Here is a 14,331-nt window from a genome sequence, read left to right on the forward strand (position 1 = left end):
AGCTTCAAACTCGCGATTGTTGAGCGTGATGACAAATGCAAAAGAATCAATGGATTATATTCCAACATGATCGAGAACCGACAGATGATTAGCCATGCTGTGACAGAGCATTTGGACCATTTTTACTGAGAGGATGGGATGTAGCCATTGACAACGGTGATGCCCTACATACAGCTTGCCATGGAAAGGAGTAAGAAGGATTGAAGGAAGGCAGTAGGAAAGCAGAGATCCAACAGGGACAAAGCATCTCCATACACTTATCTAAAATTCTCACCAATGATTTACATAAGTATTTCTATCTTTATTTTCTATTTATTTATTATTATTATTCGAAACTCCATAACCATTTATTATCCGCCTAACTGAGATTTACAAGATGACCATAGCTTGCTTCATACCAATAATATCCGTGGGATCGACCCTTACTCATGTAAGGTATTACTTGGACGACCCAGTGCACTTGCTGGTTAGTTGTGCGAAGTTGTGAAGAAAGTGCTGAGTTAGTAGATACGCATACCAAGTTGAATTCCATTATTAGAGATCACAATTTCGTGCACCAGACATTTCACTCAAACCTTCATAAAAGATATCTAGTTGGGTCCACTTGGAGAATATGTCCGGAGGACATTGCCTAGTTAGTAGCTTATATCTCTCCCAAGCTTCATACAGAGTTTCACCATCCTTCTGCCTGAAGGTCTGAACCTCTACCCTAACCTCAGTTAGCTTCTTTGGTGGGAAAAATTTAGTGAGAAATTCTGTAACAACCTTGTTCCATGTATCTAAACTCTCTTTGGGTTGAGAGTCTAGCCATAGCGTTGCTCTATCCCTCAGAGCAACGGGAAGAGCATGAGTTTGTACGCCTCCGGGTTCACTCCATTTGTCTTTACAGTATCACAAATCTGCAGAAAACTAGAGATAAATTGATTTGGGTCTTCATGGGGAAGACCATGATACTGGCAGTTTTGTTGCACCAGGTGACCAGTTGAGGCTTCAACTCAAAGTTGTTCGCAGCTATAAGAGGCACCACAATGCTTTTTCCATAAAGATCTACAGTAGGATCAGAGTAAGAGCCAAGTACTCTCCTTTGTTGCTCATTCCCATTCGGGTTTTCCACATTGGCATTATCAGCATTGTTAGGATCTATAGTGAATTCTGCAGCTTTGCAAAGTCTTGCTTGTTGTAAATGCCGCCTGAAAGTCCTTTCAGGTTCAGGATCAAAGTCTAAGAGATGTTCTTTGTCTTTGTTCCTGCGTATAAACAAACAGAAGACAAGAGAAAAATGGAACTCTCTACGTCAGAGTGCAGAGAATTTCCAGTGAGGTAACCTGAACTAGGAAACACCAAACTTAATTTCAGAAATTGCAAAAAATATTAGTGCTAATAAAATATTTTTTTGAAAATATTAAAAATAGTTTTTAATAAAATTTAAAAATAAAATGCCTAATCTAAGCGATCAAACAAATAATAGTTGTTAATTACTATCAATCCCCGGCAACGGCGCCAAAAACTTGATGCGAAATTTACAACCACAAACTAACCGGAAAGTGCATCGGGTCGTATCAAGTAATACCTTAGGTGAGTGAGGGTCGATCCCACGAGGATTGATAGACTAAGCAACAATGGTTAAATGATTTACTTAGTTAGGCAAGCAAAAAATAGTTTTGAGATGTTCAAAAGGTTTAACAAGTGACTTCCAAATATCATAAGGCAGGCATGCAAGTAATTAAGTTAAAAATAAAATATGGGAGAAAACAGTTAAGGCTTCAAAGTTATCTATTTTCCTGATTGACTTTTCTTATTAACTATTTTAATCATGCAAGATTTAATTCATGGCAAACTATTTGTGACTAGACCCTAATTCCTTAGACCTTCCTAGTCTCCTCTAAAATTCATCAACTGCCAATTCCTTACTCAATTAATTCCAATTAAAGGGTGATGATCAAATTCCAGTTTATATGCCACAAGAATCCTAATTATCCAAAAATAATGGGATTATATGTCACGTATCCTGTTAAATACAAACAATTAGAAATTCAGGATAATATGTTTTCAAGCTGTTGTTCAAGTAAAGAGTTTTTCCAAGTTATACAAGAACTCAATTAGAACATGGGTCATACTTCCGTTCCACCCAAATTCATAAAATAAAGAACGAAAGCAATTATTAAAATATAAATCAAAACATGAATTAAAATAGAGAAATAATAGTATCAATCCATACAATAGACAGAGCTCCTAACCTTAAACAGTGGAGGTTTAGTTGCTCATGATTGAGAGGAAAAATAAGGATTCAGGTAAATTGTCCTCTGGTAGAATGAATAGTTCAATGTTGCATATCCTTTTATATCTAATCCTAATAAATTTAAAATCTACTTTCTAAAACTAAATAATATCTTTTCCTATTTAAAAATTAAGTTTAAATTAGAATTAATTATAACAATCAGCAAGCCTTCAATTGATGGATGGGGACCACTTGATTCCTTCACTCTGCAGCCTCTGATCTGTGCTTTCTGGGCTGAAAACTGGGTCAAAAGTAGCCAAAAAATCGCTAGGGGTGAATTATGAGTTTGCAGTACGTCGCGCATGTCGCATGTACGCGCCAGGTGCGCGTGCGCGCCGATGGACTTTTCGCCAATGTGTGCGTGCGCGTGATGTGCATGTGCACGCCCTTAAACGCCAAATCAACTATAGAAAATTTTATATTATTGCGAATCCCTGGATGTTAGCTTTCCAACGCAACTAAAACTGCCTCATTTGGATCTTTGTAGCTCAAGTTATGATTGATTGAATGCGAATAGGTCAGGCTGGACAGCTTTGCGATTCCTTCCATTTTTTCATGCTTCCTTTCCATCAAATCCAACCAAATGCTACCTAAAATAAACAGAATTGCACAAGAATCAAAGTATAGTGGCTAAAAGATAATTAATTCTTACTTAAACTTATCAAGTTAAATGCAAATTCACTAGGAAAAGATAAGAAAGATGCTCATGCATCACGCGTCACCCAAATCTGACTGCAGATTTTGAACTGAAGACTGCGCTAATTAATCTACTACCTAAGTTTCATGGCTTACCTACTCAAGAGCCTCTCAAGTACCTCAGGAATTTTCAGACAGCCTGCTCTACTGTTAGGCGTCATGGTGCAGATGAGACTACTATTTTTCTATCCGCCTTCCCGTTTTCTCTTGAGGGAAAGGCGAGGGAGTGGTACTACACTCAACCTGAAGCAGTTGTTACTAATTGGGATATGTTCAGAAGAGAATTCCTGGACAAATACTTTCCGGCTGAAGTTACTGATAGACTGAGGAAAGAAATTTTCTGCATTATTCAAGGTGAATCAGAAACTCTTTATGAGTATTTGGAATGCTTCAGGAATCTCCTAGACGCATGCTCCCACCACATGATTGACAAGTTGGTGTTGATTAGCTATTTCACACAAGGCATGAAGCCTCAAGACAAAACTACATTAGATGGTGCGAGTAATGGCTCTCTGAAAAAGTACAAGACCGCGGAAGAAGCGTGGCAACTGATCACTGATCTAGCTGAGTCTACTCGGAACGCCAAGCACAGGAACAACCATCCCAAGACTGTTGTAGAGTTTTCCTCTAGTAGTGAGACTATTGCTCTCACACAGACTCTGAGTGAGATGACCACCATACTAAAGTAGCTACAGCTGAACCAACAACAACCTCAGCCTCCTCCACAACAACAGTGTCAACAACTGGCCCCTCAGAGAGTGTGCGGAATACATGCATGCTATATTCATTACACTAATGAATGTCCACAGCTCCAACAAGAAGACACCACCTTAGCAGCTACCCATAACTTCTATGACCGCCCGAATCAAGGATACTATCAGTAAGGCGGTAATTATAACCAAGGTGGGAACTACAATCAAGGTTAGCAAGATAACTCCAACCAGTGGTGGAGGGATAACTCCAACCAGGGGTGGAGAGGTAACTCCAAAGGGATAACTACAACCAAGGAGGCAGAGACAATGGTGGAAATCAGAGGTGGAACAACGACAACAATCAGCAGAACTGGTCTCAGTAGAACCAAAACCAGCCTTACCGAGCACTTCACCAAAGGCAAGCCCAGGGACCTCAAAACAACCAACAGCAAGCCCCTCAAACTACTTACCCCTCTTCCTTTTCCAATGGCGAGTTATTTCAATCTATTGAGTAAAGACAAAAGGCCATGGAGAACACACTTAACTATACCTTAAATGGTCTGACCTCTACTTTACAAGCTCTCGTCTCCCAGATTGGATCACTAAATACCTCCAACAATCAACCTGCAAGCTCCAGTACACTCCCTTCTCAACCTTTACCTAATCCCAAAGGAGGAATCAATGCCATCACTTTGAGGTCTGGGACTACACTGCCAGAGAGGAGTCATGAGGAGCCAAGCTCAAAAGAAGACATTCCAGTTGAAAGCACTGTGGAGGTAGAGGACGCTGAAGAAGAGGATGCAGTACAAGACATGGTTGAAGAGGAAGCAGCTCAACCAAGGAATGGAGAACCAAGGGATGCAGAAGCTACAAGAGACGCCATTCCTATTCCATTTCCACACCTTGCTAGGAAGCCCAGAAAGTAGATGGAGCTAGACCCCAAGATGGTGGAGATCTTCAAAAAGGTTGAGGTAACTATTTCTCTTTTTGATGCTATTCACCAGGTACATAAATATGCTAAGTTTCTAAAAGATTTATGCATGAATAAAGATAAAATACATGATGCTTTGAAGCTCCCTCCCTTAAAAAGGTCAGCAGCACGTTTTGTTTTGGCAGATAAGATCATTATCTCAGTGGCTGGAATTGCTGAGGACGTACTAGTGAGCATTATGGAACTGACATTTTCTATTGACTTCTACATTTTGGAGATGCCCCCTAATGACTCAGGAAGACCATCATCCATCCTGCTTGGAAGGCCATTTCTGAAGACTTCAAGGTTCAAATTAGATGCTTTCTCAGGAACTTACTCTTTTAAGATAGATGGCAGAACAGTAAGCTTCAACCTGGATGAAGCTATGAAGTACCCACCGAAAGATCACTCCATCTTCCAGTATGATATTATTGATGAGATTGTGGCTGAAGTCCACCAAGAAGAAGTAGAAGAGACGCACATGGAGCAAGGTGCAAGTGTGAGGAAACCTCCGGAGCTTACTGAAGATACCTTGCCACCACAAATAGCTCCAAATGATCAAGTGCCTCACCATGAGTAGAAAATGGAATTGAAGCCCCTTCCACCCCTGTGGTCCACGAAATCGTGAGTTCACACTTTTCTCACAACTCTGCGCAGCTGACCAGCAAGTGTACTGGGTCGTCCAAGTAATACCTTACGTGAGTAAGGGTCGATCCCACAGAGATTGTCAGCTTGAAGCAAGCTATGGTCATCTTGTAAATCTCAGCAGACAGATTCAAATGGTTATGGAGTTTTGATAATTAAAAGACAGATAAAACATAAAATAGGATAGAGATACTTATGCAATTTATTGGTGGGAATTTCAGATAAGCGTATGGAAATGCTTTGTTCCTTTTGAATCCTTGCTTTCCTACTGCCTTCATCCAGTCATGCGTACTCCTTTCCATGGCAAGCTGTATGTTGGGGGATCACCGTTGTCAATGGCTACCGTCCGTCCTCTCAGTTAAAATGGTCTAGCTATAAGTTACGTAGTGCTAATCATCTGTCGGTTCTCACTTGTGTTGGAGTAAGATCCAATGATCATTTTGCGCACTGTCACTGCGCCCAGCACTCGCAAGTTTGAAGCTCGTCACAGTCATCCCATCCCAGATCCTACTCGGAATACCACAGACAAGGTTTAGACTTTCCAGATCTCAAGAATGCTGCCAATTGATTCTAGCTTATACCACGAAGACTCTGATCTCATGGAATGGAAGGCTCTGTTGTCAGGAGAGGCAACCATGCGTCGTGGACCAGGAGGCCAAGAGATACACACTCAAGCTATTGCAAATAGAATGGAAGTGGTTGTCAGGCACGCGTTCATAAGTGAGAATGATGATAAGTGTCACAGATCATCATATTCATCAGGTTGAAGTACTACTGAATATCTTAGAAAGAATAAGCTTGAATTGAATAGAAGAACAATAGTACTTTGCATTAATTCATGAGGAACAGCAGAGCTCCACACCTTAATCTATGAGATGTAGAAACTCCACCGCTGAAAATACATAAGTGATGAAGGTCCAGGCATGGCTGAATGGCCAGCCCCCTAAACATGATCAAGAGATCAACAGTGATACAAAGATAGTCTCCAAAATGATCTAATTATCTCCCAATATGAAAATACATAGTAAAGGGTCCTATTTATAATGACTAGTAACCTAGGGTTTACAGAGATACGTAAATGATGCAGAAATCCACTTCTGGGGCCCACTTGGTGTGTGCTTGGGCTGAGCATTGAAGTTTCCACGTGCATAGGCTTTTCTTGGAGTTAAACGCCAGCTCTGGTGTCAGTTTGGGCGTTTAACTCCAGCTTTTATGCCAATTCTGGCGTTTAACGCCAGAAAAGGGTAGAAAGTTGGCATTAAAATGCCAGTTTGCGTTATCAAAACTCGGACAAAGTATAGACTATTATATGTTGCTGGAAAGCCCAAGATGTCTACTTTCCAACGCAATTAAGAGCGCGCCAATTAGGCTTCTATAGCTCTAGCAAATCCATTTCGAGTGCAGAAAGGTCAGAATCCAACAGCATCTGCAGTCCTTTTCAGCCTTTGAATCAGATTTTTGCTCAGGTCCCTCAATTTCAGCCAGAAAATACCTGAAATCATAGAAAAACACACAAACTCATAGTAAAGTCTAGAAATGTGATTTTTTCATTAAAACTAATAATGATATACTAAAAACTACCTAAAAATAATGCCAAAAAGCGTATAAATTATCCGCTCATCACAACACCAAACTTAAATTATTGCTTGTCCCCAAGCAACTGAAAACAAAATAGAATAAAAAGAAGAGAATATACAATGAATTCCAAAATATCAATGAAGCTTAGCTCCAATTAGATGAGCGGGACTAGTAGCTTTTTGCTTCTGAACAGTTTTGGCATCTCACTTTATCCTTTGAAGTTTAGAATGATTGGCATCCATTAGGAACTCAGAATTTAGATAGTGTTATTAATTCTCCTAGTTCAGTATGTTGATTCTTGAACACAGCTACTTATGAGACTTGGCCGTGACCCTAAGCATCTTATTTTCCAGTATTACCACTGGATACATAAATGCCATAGACACATATCTGGGTGAACCTTTTCAGATTGTGACTCAACTTTGCTAGAGTCCCCAGTTAGAGGTGTCTAGAGTTCTTAAGCACACTCTTTTGCTTTAGATCACGACTTTAACCACTCAGTCTCAAGCTTTTCACTTAGACCTTCATGACAGAAGCACATGGTTAGGGACAACTTGGTTTAGCCGCTTAGGCCAGGATTTTATTCCTTTGGGCCCTCCTATCCATTAATGCTCAAAGCCTTGGATCCCTTTTACCCTTGTCTTTTGGTTTAAAGGGCTATCGGCTTTTTTTGCTTGCTTTTTCTTTTTCTTTCTTTTTCTTTTTCACCATTTTTTCGCAAGCTTTGTTATTCACTGCTTTTTCTTGCTTCAAGAATCAATTTTATGATTTTTTCAGATTATCAATAACATTTCTCTTTTTTCATCATTCTTTCAAGAGCCAATAATTTTAACATTCATAAACTTCACTATCAAAATTATGCACTTTTCAAGCATTCATTCAGAAAACAAAAAGTATTGCCACCACATCAAAATAATCAAACTAATTTCAAGATAAATTTCGAAATTCAAGTACTTCTTGTTCTTTTGTAATTAGGCACATTTTTCATTTAAGAAAGGTGAAGGATTCATAGGATATTCATAGCCTTAAGACATAGATACTAGACACTAATGATCATGTAATGAAAACACAAACATAGATAACATGTAGAGAATAAAAATCGAAAAACAGAAAAATAAGAACAAGGAAATCAAAGAACGGGTCCACCTTAGTGACGGCGGCTAGTTCTTCGTCTTGAAGATCCAATGGAACGCTTGAGCTCCTCTATGTCTCTTCCTTTCCTTTGTTGCTCTTCCCTCATGGCTATTTGATCCTCTCTAATTTCATGGAGAATAATGGAGTGCTCTTGGTGCTCTATCCTTAGTTGCTCCATATTGGAACTCAAATCTCCCAAAGAGGTATTGAGTTTCTCCCAATAGTTATGTAGAGGAAAATGCATCCCTTGAGGCATCTCAGAGATTTCTTGATGAGGGATTTCCTCATGCTCTTCTTGAGGTCCATGAGTGGGCTCTCTTATTTGCTCCATCCTCTTTTTAGTGACGGGCTTGTCCTCTTCAATGAGGATGTCTTCCTCTATGACAATTTCAGCTAAATTGCATAGGTGACAGATGAGATGAGGGAAGGCTAACCTTGCCAAAGTGGAGGTCTTGTCAGCCACATTGTAGAGTTCTAGAGATATGACCTCATGAACTTCTACTTCCTCTCCAATCATGATGCTATGGATCATGATAGCCCGATCTACAGTCACTTCGGATCAGTTGCTAGTAGGAATGATGGAGCGTTGGATGAATTCCAACCATCTTCTAGCCACAGGTTTAAGGTCATACCTTCTCAATTGAACCGGCTTGTCTTTGGAGTCTCTTTTCCACTGAGCTCCTTCCACACATATGTCCATGAGGACTTGGTCCAACCTTTGATCAAATTTGACCATTCTAGTGTAGGGGCGTGCATCTCCTTGCATCATTGGCAAGTTGAATGCCAACCTTACATTTTTCAGACTGAAATCTAAGTATTTCCCCCAAACCATTATAAGCCAATTCTTTGGGTTTGGGTTCACACTTTGATCATGGTTCTTGGTGATCCATGCATTAGCATAGAACTCTTGAACCATTAAGATTCTGACTTGTTGAATGGGGTTGGTGAGAACTTCCTAACCTCTTCTTCGAATCTCATGTAGGATCTCCGGATACTCATTCCTTTTGATCATGAAAGGGACCTCAGGGATCACTTTCTTCTTCGCCACAACTTCATAGAAGTGGTCTTGATGGACCTTTGATATGAATCTCTCCATCTCTCATGACTCGAAGGTGGAAGCTTTTGCCTTCTCTTTCCTCTTTCTAGAGGTTTCTCTGGCCTTAGGTGCCATAAATGGTTATGAAACACAAAAAGTAATGCTTTTTCCACACCAAACTTAAAAGGTTTACTCGTCCTTGAGAAAAAGAAGAAAGAAATGAGGAGAAGAAGAAGAAAATGGAGGAGATAGAGAGGTGTGAGTGGTTCGACCAAGGGGGAAGAAGTGTTTATGATGTGTGAAAATGAAGGAAGGATGAGGGGTTTATATAGGAGTGGAGATAGGGGTAGGGTTCGTGTATTAGGGGTTGGGTTTGGGAGGCAAAGGATGTGAATTTGAATGTTGAGGTAGGTGGGTTTTTTGGGGAAGAGTGGATAGATGTAAGTGGTGAAGAGGTGATGGGGAGGAGAGATGGAGGTGATTGGTGAAGGGTGTTATTGGAATGTATAAAGAAGAGAGAGAGTGAGTTGAGGTAGGTGGGGATCCTGTGGGGTCTACAAATCCTGAGGTATCAAGGATTTCTCATCCCTGCACCATTCTAGCGTGTAAACGCCCTCTGAGTGCTAATCCTGGCATTAAACGCCAGGTTGCTGCCCATTCCTGGCGTTAAACGCCAGTTTGCTGCCCATTTCTGGAGTTTAAACCCCAGGCTGCTGCCCATTTCTGGCGTTAAATGCCAATTTTTCTTCCTTTTCTAGCGTTTAAACGTCAGTTTGGTGTCCATTTCTGGTGTTAAACACCCAGAATGGTGCCAGACTGGGCATTTAACACCCATTCTGCTACCCTTACTGGCATTTAAACGCCAGTAAGCTTCTCCTCCAGGGTGTGCTGTTTTTAATGCTGTTTTTGAATTTGCTTTGATTTTTGCAGTTGTTTTTGTGACTCCACATGATCATCAACCTAAAGAAAACATAAAATAACAATGGAAAATGGAAATTTAACATAGATAAATAAAAATTTGGTTGCCTCCCAACAAGCGCTTCTTTAATGTCAATAGCTTGACAGTGAGCTCTCATGGAGCCTCACAGATACTCAGAGCATGATGATGGCCTCTCAACAAAAAACTTAGAGTTTGAATGTGGGGGTTCTGTTTGACTCTGTATTGAGAGAAGCTTTTTATGCTTCTTCTCTATGTGTACAGAAGGAGATCCTTGAGCCTTAAACACAAGGTAGTCCTCATTCACTTGAAGGACCAACTCTCCTCTGTCAACATCAATCACAGCTTTTGTTGTGGCTAGGAAGAGTCTGCCAAGGATGATGGATTCATCCTTATTCTTCCCAGTGCCCAGGATTATAAAGTCAGTAATGATGTAAAGTTGCTCAACCTTGACTAAAACATCCTCTACAAGTCCATAAGCCTATTTCATAGATTTGTCTGCCATCTCTAGTGAGATTCTTGCAGCTTGTACCTCAAAGATTTCCAGTTTCTCCATTACAGAGAGTGGCATGAGGTTTATGCCTGACCCCAGGTCACACAGAGCCTTCTCAAAGGTCATGGTACCTATGGTACAGGGTATTAAGAATTTTCTAGGATCCAGTTTCTTCTGAGGTAATGTCTGCCTAATCAAGTCATTCAATTCATTGGTGAGCAAGGGGGGTTCATCCTCCCAAGTCTCATTACTAAATAACTTGGCATTCAGCTTCATGATTGCTCCAAGGTACTTAGCAACTTGCTCTTCAGTAATATCTTCATCCTCTTCAGAGAAAAAATACTCATCAGAGCTCATAAATGACAAAAGTAGGTTCAATGGAATCTCTATGGTCTCTGTATGAGCCTCAGATTCCCTTGGTTCCTCAAAGGGGAACTCCTTTTCGTTCAGAGGATATCCTATGAGGTTTTTCTCACTGGGAATCACGTCCTCCTCACTCTCTCCAGGTTCGGCCATGTTGGTCATGGTTTTGGCCTTGCACTCTCTCTTGGAATTTTCTTCTGTATTGCTTGGGAGAGTGCTAGGAGGAGTTTCAGTAATCTTTTTACTCAGCTGACCTACTTGTGCCTCCAAATTTCTAATGGAGGATCTTGTTTCATTCATGAAACTTAGTGTGGTCTTAGATAGATCAGAGACTATAGTTGCTTTGAGAAGATGATGGAAAAGTCTTGCTATTGCTAAACCTATTTATTCCACCATTATTGTTATTGAAGCCTTGTTGAGGCTTCTGTTGGTCCTTCCATGAGAGATTTGGATGATTTCTCCATGAAGGATTATAGGTGTTTCCATAGGGTTCTCCCATGTAATTCACCTTTTCCATTGCAGGGTTCTCAGGATCATAAGCTTCTTCTTCAGAAGATGCTTCTTTATTACTGCTGGATGCAGCTTGCAATCCAGTCAGATTCTGAGAGATCATATTGACTTGCTGAGTCAATAATTTGTTCTGAGCCAATATGGCATTCAAAGTATCAATCTCAAGAACTCCTTTCTTCTGAGTTGTCCCATTGCTCACAGGATTTCTTTCAGAAGTGTACATGAACGGGTTATTTGCCACTATTTCAATGAGTTCCTGGGCTTCTGCAAGCGTTTTCTTCAGATGAATAGATTCGCCTGCAGAAAAGTCCAATGACATCTTGGATAACTCAGATAGACCATCATAGAAGATACCTATGATGCTCTATTCTGAAAGCATGTCAGAAGGACACCTTCTGATCAATTGCTTGTATCTTTCCCAAGCTTCATAGAGGGATTCACCTTCCTTCTATTTGAAGGTTTGAACTTCCACTCTAAGCTTACTCATCTTTTGAGGTGGAAAGAATTTAGCTAAGAAGGCATTGACCAGCTTTTCCCAAGAGTTTAGGTTGTCTCTAGGTTGTGAGTTCAACCATATATTAGCTCTGTCTCTTATAGCAAAAAGGAAAAGCATAAGTCTGTAGACCTCGGGGTCAACTCCATTGGTCTTAACAGTGTCACAGATTTGCAAAAATTTAGCCAAGAACGGATGAGGATCTTCCAATGGAAGTCCATGAAACTTGCAATTTTGTTGCATCAGAGAAACTAATTGAGGCTTAAGCTCAAAGTTGTTTGCTCCAATGGCAGGAATAGAGATTCTTCTCCCATAGAAGTCGGGAGTAGGTGCAGTAAAGTCACCAAGCACCTTCCTTGCATTGTTGTTGTTGGGTTCAGCCATGTCTATTTTGTCTGCTTCCTTTTCGAAAATTTCTATCAGGTCCTCTTTAGAGTATTGTGCTTTAGCTGCTCTTAGCTTCCTCTTCAGAGTCCTTTCAGGTTCAGGATCAGCTTCAACAAGAATGTCTTTATCTTTGTTCCTGCTCATATGAAAGAGAAGAAAACAAAGAAAGTATGGAATCCTCTTTGTCACAGTATAGAGATTCCTTGATGTGTCAGAGGAAAAGAAGAATAGAAGGATGATGTAGAGAGAAGAATTGAACTTATAGAGAGGGAAGGGGTCTGAATTATTAAAGGAGGATAAGTGTTAGTAATTAAATATAAAGAGATGGGAGAGAGAGAATTTTCAAAAATTTTTAAATAAAATAAAATCAGAGTTTAAAACAATTAGTTAATTAAAAAGATTTTTGAAAAAGTTGTTAGTGGTTTTCAGAAATTGGAGAGAGAAAAGTAGTTAAGTGGTTTTGAAAAAGATAAGAAATAGTAAGTTTTGAAAAAGATTTGAAAATAATTTTGAAAAGATAAGAAGTTAGAAAAAGATTTTGAAATCAAAATTCGAAAAAGATATGATTTAAAAAGATATGATTGAAAAACAATAAAAAAAGATATGATTGAAAAAGATGTGTTTGAAAAGATATGATTGAGGAAAATTTGATTTTTTTAAAAAGATATGATTGAAAAGATATGGTTGAAAAAGATTTGATTTTTAAAATTGATGACTTGACTAACAAGAAACTAAAAGTTATGATTCTAGAATTCAAAGATTGAACCTTTCTTAACAAGAAAGTAATAAACTTGAAATTTTTGAATCAAAACATTAATTGTTAGCAAGGATTTTTGAAAATACTAAAAGAAAAATGAAAAAGATTTGATTTTGAAAAAGATATGATTTATAAAAGAGGATATGAAAAAGATAAGATTTGAAAAATTAGTTTTAAAACTTGAAAAATTGAAAAAGAATTGAATTGAAAACAAAATTACCTCCTTGGTGTTATCATGGTGTTAAACGCCCAGAATGGTATCTATTCTGGCATTTAACGCCCACTTGGCTACCTCCTTGGGCATTAAACGCCCAGCCATGTACCCTGACTGGCGTTTAAACGCCAGAAATCCTTCTTTACTGGGCGTTTTGAACGCCCAGCTTTTTCTTTGTGATTCCTCTGCTGTATGTTCTGAATCTTCAATTCTCTGTATTATTAACTTGAAAAGACATAATTTTGAATTTTTAATGATGAGAGAGAAAAACAACAAAATGAAACTAATCATGAAAAACTAAGATCAAACAAATAATGCATGCAAGAACACTTTGAATGTCAAGATGAACATCAAGAACACTATGAAGATCATGATGAACATCAAGAACATATTTTTGAAAATTTTTAAGAAAAGAAAGACATGCAAGACACCAAACTTAGAAATTTTCATACTAGAGACACTAACAATTTGAGGATGAACATAAGAAACAACAAAAGACACAAAATAAGAAAATTTAAAGATCAGACAAAGAAAATCATCAAGAACAACTTGAAGATCAATGAAGAACACAATAACACACTTTTGAAAAATGCAAGATGAGAAAAGACATGCAATTGACACCAAACTAAAAAAATTGACACTAGACTCAAACAAGAAACACAAAATATTTTTTTTTTGTTTTATGATTTTATAAATTTTTTTGTATTTTTTCGAAAATTATTTTGAAAAAGAAAATAAGAAACTCAAAATTTTTAATAAGAATTCCAGGAATCATGCAATGTTAGTCTAAAGCTTCAATCTAAAAAGATTAGACATGGCTAGCCAAGCTTTAGTAGGGCATTACATACAATAATCTGAAACTCTAGAATTCATTCTTAAGAGCATCATCTGAAACTCTAGAATTCATTCTTAAAAATTCTGAAGAAAAAAAAAAGAAAAATACCTAATCTAAGCAACAAGATGAACCGTCAGTTGTCCAAACTCGAACAATCCCCGGCAACAGCGCCAAAAACTTGGTACACGAAATCGTGAGTTCACACTTTTCTCACAACTCCGCGCAGCTGACTAGCAAGTGCACTGGGTCGTCCAAGTAATACCTTACGTGAGTAAGGGTCGATCCCACGGAGATTTTCGGCTTGAAGCAAGCT

At 38.9% G+C, this 14,331-nt stretch overlaps 1 non-coding gene across 1 annotated transcript; it reads left to right on the forward strand.

The window, feature by feature from the left end:
* The first annotated feature begins 11,705 nt into the window (after positions 1-11,705).
* Positions 11,706-11,813, forward strand: LOC127739870 (small nucleolar RNA R71). Its single transcript, XR_008000612.1, has one exon. It is a non-coding gene; the product is annotated as a small nucleolar RNA R71 (small nucleolar RNA).
* Positions 11,814-14,331: the final 2,518 nt, after the last annotated feature.

Source organism: Arachis duranensis, chromosome 6 (assembly GCF_000817695.3).
Source record: "Arachis duranensis cultivar V14167 chromosome 6, aradu.V14167.gnm2.J7QH, whole genome shotgun sequence".
In the NCBI taxonomy this organism is placed as follows: domain Eukaryota; kingdom Viridiplantae; phylum Streptophyta; class Magnoliopsida; order Fabales; family Fabaceae; genus Arachis; species Arachis duranensis.